The following is a 6,000-nucleotide window of genomic DNA, read 5'->3' as shown; positions in this document are numbered from 1 at the left end:
ACAGAACTATTCACCCCAGTGTTTATTTAAGCAGCATTCTGGTGAGCGTACGGTGTTGCCCACTCCGTGACCACTGCGTGGTTCCCAGTAGCAGCTGGGCCATGGGTCTGTACTGCTTCACTCCTCCCGAGGTAGCTGGCACTGCTCACGGGCCTTTCCCTACAGCCACACTGCAATCTCAGTCTGTCCTTAATGGCACGCTGCAGGAATTCAGGGGAGGTGTGATATCTCCCTCTGCTGACACGAACCGCCGCGGCCAATGGTTGAAGTGTCACCACGCAAATGCTTTCAAAACTCTCCTCAATTCTTATGAAGCCATTTGCCAGGACAAACCATTCACCTTGTTAGGAGTGATAATCCAGCATTAGGGAGATAATCCGACATTTGCTTTTATCGGCTCTTTTCTGCAACTGTTCCTGTGGCAGTGATCCACCCAACATGCTTCTGCACTGCTGTCCTTTATCGAACAGCACCAACACTTCTGCTCACCAATTAAGAGGATCTATGCCTTAGAGACAAAATATGACCCAGTAGAACCACCCTCTACCATTACACGTTTCCAAGTGACCACAAAGCATATCAGAGTGGCTGCCTTCGCACTCTCTTATTGCTCTAATAGAGGAGATGAGATAGAAGAGTACTGCAGTGCTAGTGTGGGTAGCCATGTAGTTCTATCAGTAATTAAACCTGCACATGTATTCACAAGTAGAAATAAGCAGATATATCTACAGTACCTGTGTGGGATTACATGCCAGCCCATCTTTTGGTATTAGCAATTTTTCTTTGTAATAGAACAAGCATGGATTGGATGAGATGACCTTTAAAGGTTCCTTCCAACTCTAATGATTTCATGATTGGTGATTTCAGACAGAAGTTGTGTTGAAAACTGGTGAAGCCTGAGATAACACCTGGGTATTACGTTATTTCAGGAGGAAACTAAGCATCTCTTGAATCCTTCAGCTGCAACTATGCTTTTCATAATCGGGTATGAGAACTATTGAGAACGGTATTTCATTTATTAATGTGTGCCTGTTAGGCATTCCTGCATTCCTGCTTTGTTAGCAAAACCTTACCTTGACTTTACCTTTAAAAATAAACAGGCAAAGACATTTACTGAAGTTAGACAGCAGAGATAAAGCAAAATAGCACAGAAAAATTGGAAGACTTGTTTTATGAAGTGTTTTCCTTAAGTAGTAAATTAAGGCTGCGAAATCAGAAGTGCTTGGCTTTCAACACAGCTGTCTGTATAGATATGACACTCACAATAACATGGTGAGAGCATGACAAGAGCCAGTGCTATCAAGCTGTACGTGCTGGGGAAATCGGTGACAAGTCCCTGAAAGAGCATTCTAGTGCATGCTTTCTTTGTTTCTTTACTCTTTCCTCTCTCCTCCTATTCATCCACATTAGCACCATGACTTCTGTTTCTAAAAGAGTTTATTTTTCACATTAAGTAGCAATGTGCTCTTCCTTTCATTTATGACCTATATAATATCGATATGATTCCTATCTTAAGCTCTCTGCATGTGGAACCAAACTTCTTCAACATTTGCATGACCATTTTAACCCTATAACTCTTCCCAATGCCCATTGACCTTTGGAGCACCTTTGGAGCCAAAGCCATGAGGTTCAGTCTCCCCAAAACTGAGGTCACTTAGGAAAAACCATCTCTCAAAGCAATCAAAAGCTGCAGCCAAACCTACTCCCATCGTCTTCTCCCTACCTCTAGATACTGCACTGTCCATTTTACACTGGCATTTTGGTGCCTGGATTACCTACCAGCCCAATGGAAGGGATTCAGTGAAGTATTTTCTGACCTTTGCACCAAGTCAAACGCCAACAAAATCTATCACTTATTTAAAAAAAGCAAAACAGAACAAAACAGTAAAAAAAAAAAGAGAAGGAGGATTTCCTGGCACTTGAACATCTGCTTCAAGAATTTGAAGAACTACAGCCCAGGGTTAATTTAAACTTCCTTATAACCCAGTTCAACATTTGGAGTGCAAACACTGTTAATAGGATGGGAACTGGGGTGGTGGTGGGTTGCTTACTATGCTGGGAAACAAAGCCAGAACAAAACTAGCTTGAGATAGAGGTTTTGTTTATACTGCTGACCCATCTGTCTTCATTAATGCACTATTTACAGGAAAAGTTACAAAATTAGCTTCTGCTCCTTCTTCAATTACAACAGCAACAAATAAAGGCAGAATGGCTTGTTTGCCCTCGACTAAAAATGGAAATTCTTATCAACACCCCTTGGAAGAAGAAGTTTATTATATGGAGCATATTATTGTTGAATATTACTGTTGGGCCCAGGCATTTTGGATGGAGACGTGCATTTCTGGCACAGGCAACATCAGGAGTGAAGAGAGGTCAAGGAGGTGGTATTGCTGCAGAGAGCCTCAAATGTTGGCCCATGCTTTGCCCTAAACTTCTAAGACTAAGGTAGAAATAATGTGGTTTTTCTCTCATTTCTAGAGTGTGGATGTCTAAATGCAGTCAGATGAAAGCCCAAACACACACATCCTGAACCTCCTTCAGCCATAATGAAACTGATTTGTGGCCACAAGTTAACAAGCTGCCATGCAAAGCACTCATAGCATTGGCACAGCCATAACCCAATGAGGACTTGAGTTTGTGGCCTAACATTCCTCATAAAAACAGACTATAAAAACTACTGCTGTGGTGAGCTTCTTAAAATCATCTTTTCAATGAAAAGAAAAAGCCACAGGGGTTGGAAGTCAATGATCTTTAAGGTCCCTTCCAACCTAGGCCATTCTGTTGACAGTTGAACTTGATGATCTTAGTGGCATTTTCCAACCTCAGTGATTTTATGATTTTATGCTTTACTCTCCAAGCCCAATGAAATAGAGACATGCATGAAAAAAAAAAAAGAAAAAAAAACAACCAAAAACCAAACCAAAACAAAAAAACAAAGAAAGCAGAGATCCTCCCTTTCTGTAAAGCCTAAAGCCAGTAATTTCCAGTGGGCAGGCAGGTTTGTCAGTGTTACATCTCTCCTGCACGTCCCAATAGAAGGAGATGCTTCCAAATGACCTCAAGACCTTGGGAACAAATCCAGCTGGTGAGTGCCCTGCCTCCCTTTCCTTCATCCACCCATTGCCTTGCTCTTCCTCATGACCCTCAGCACTGCCCACCCACTTTTGCTAAGATCAGACACGTGTTTTCTAAGCCTGCATCGCTGCAAGCTGTTCCCTGGGGAGTAGGACGTGAAGCACGTAGTGTGCCTGCTGTGCGTGCACAGGAGCATCTTGCTGGGGAAACACAACCAAAAGTTGTGGAGAGAGCAGCTGTTAGAGTTACTGCTGCTTTTCCTGGATGGAAACAGAGGAAAAACTCCACCTTTTGATACCCTTGTCAAGAAGATGAATAGTGGATGGTGATACATGCTGAGGTCTTGCTAAGAGCTCCTGCAGCAACGAAGCACATTTGCTTTCAGGTGCATGCTAGATGCATGCCAACTGACTGTACTGCCTCACTTTGGGCATCAGTGAAAGCAGAATTTCAGCCAGCAATGACCTGTGAAATTGTCTGCATCCAGCCCCTTCCGTTGAGCAGATTGCTAACAAAACCCTTCAGGATACAGCTGCATTACTCCTGCAAATGGAGCTACTTTTTGGAAAGGACAAACTCAGAAGTAGACTTGTTAATGTGTGTGCTGTAATAATATATCGCCAGGGGTGATAAATCACATCCAACTAAATGAGCATACATTGGGAATAGGAAATTAGCATGTTTGTTTAACACTGCTGGATGTGTGCCCAACACGATTCTGTGTGCGAGGCAAATTGATCAGCCCCCTGCTCAGCATTGCAAGGGCTTTGCGGGACCTTTGATTGCATTTTTTAAGTAAACAAAGGAAATGCGGGGGATAAAAGCAATCAACATGGTTGCAATAAAGGAAATGATATGAGAGGAATGGATTTCTGTGACACAGAGCAATGCTGCTGGAAAAGAAGTGCATTTTTTTTTCTCCCTAGCTCCAAATACTACAAATTTTCTATGAGATAGGACCAACGAAAGCAATATGCAGTGTTTGATTTTAAAGGAGCAAATGCATACCATGAATCCAACATCAGCACAACCACATTTTGCAGGAGCTGCTGCCCACGGTGACTTTGGGCCAAGGGATGCTCAACGTGATGCAGAGCTCCCAATGTCCTTCAGCTCCGTGCAGCTGATGCTGTCCAGGATGGTGCTGAAAAGATACGTGTGAAGTGAGAAGGTTTAAACACAGGGTGGTCCCTGGAATCAGGCACAGCTTGCTAACTAGCAACAGAGCTAAACAACAACCCAACCTTCCATAGCACTCAGGTTTATGTTGGCTTTGCTATAGCAACTCCTTATCGCCCCGGAGATTACAGCATTTCAGATCAGTTGTTGTGAGATTTGGTGGAATCCATTTCCTGAGCTGTCACCACTGGGCTAATCAGGCAGAGTTGAAATGCAAAGGTGGGAAAATGAAACTAATTGTCGTGCAATACTGAATATGCTTATACCATTGCCAGATTTTAGATGTTTGGCTTTGGATCCTGATACAGGGAGCCCTATGGCCTGGACTGTTACCCAGCTGAGCTGTGCAGAATGAATATTTTCCTGTAGGAAAAATGATTCCTTCCTAGCATTTCAACTTATTATTATAATACTTATTATTGCTTGCTGTGCTTGCTCTGCACCAGATCTACCCTGGGACATCCCAATTTAAACTCCTCCAAAAATGGGAGTGGGGGTCCCTAGGAAGCTGAGGCACATTTAGGGGTCCCAAGGGCTGATCTAGCAGTGGAGACATTGCAGTGGTTTATTTTGGCTTACACCAGCTGGTTGCTGCTGGAGTAGGCACAAAGTAGCATGGCACCACTTCAGTCCAAATTCCTTTTAGAATTTCATTTATAAGCTTGCATCAATTTTGAAATCATTCTTGCTGGAAAAGCAGTGACACACTCAGCTTTCTCCCTGGGATTTCTCCAGCTTGCATTGCTTTTTTTCACCCCCCTTTGCCAATCAAGGCTGAAAACAGATTTAGCTTAATAATATAGATTGCATGTCTTGTGCTTCCTCTGTCCACCCTTATTAGTGCAATATAGATAAGCAACGTGCCCTGAGCTACAAGCTCAGGCTGTGCTTAACAGGGCATGCATCTCCTGGCACAGCCCGGGGGGGCTAACGAGCTCCAGGACAGGCAGGAAGGGTTGTCTCGCAAGTCTGGCAAGCTAGTTATTATTCCAAATATTTATAGATGTTGGGATCCAAGACTTGCGCATCTGGCTCTGGTTCTGCATGGTGCAAACATTTTCAAAGGCTTCTGTGTTGGAAAACAAAAATCTGACTTTTGTCAAGGCAGAAGAACTCATGATTTTTACTCATACGTTGAGCATTGAGTCATCTGCTGCAACCTTCTTTGCCTTTCCTGGCCAAACCACTGCAAGACTTGTACTGGTGCAGGCTCAGCTTAATGGCAATGGGCTCCTCACTCACTGGCATCCAAGATAAAATAGGGTCATAGATTCATAGAACGGCTTTGGTTGGCAGGTACCTTAAATGGATGGACTGCTATGGTATGTGGAAGGTCAAGCAAAAAGCATTCTAATCTCTTGAGCCCGACGTCAGTGTCCTAAAAAGACAGTGTAGATGCCCATGGCTCCATGTTTTGATGGGATGCTGGAGGGGCTTTGCCTTGGTTGGTGTTCCTGAATAGGATTTCTGAGTATCCTGATATGATGGAACGGAGGTTTTTCTATGATTTATTCCTAAAAGCAATTCCGCTTGCCATTATTAGCAAAGCTTTATATTTGAGTGAGCAGAAGCAGGTCAGAGTGGATGACAGCAATTTAATCTCCTGGAGCTTTTTTGTAACTTCTTGTGCCATCCTTGACCCTAAGCCAACTTCCTCACACTGTCAGCTAGGGGAAAAATCCAGTCCCATGGCAACAGTGAGTTTGTAAGCCTGTATACCGTGCAGCCTGTAAATGCTATTTATCC

The sequence above is a fragment of the Tetrao urogallus genome (assembly GCF_951394365.1).
Source record: "Tetrao urogallus genome assembly, chromosome: 27".
Lineage (NCBI taxonomy): Eukaryota > Metazoa > Chordata > Aves > Galliformes > Phasianidae > Tetrao > Tetrao urogallus.
This window is presented reverse-complemented; position numbering follows the sequence as displayed.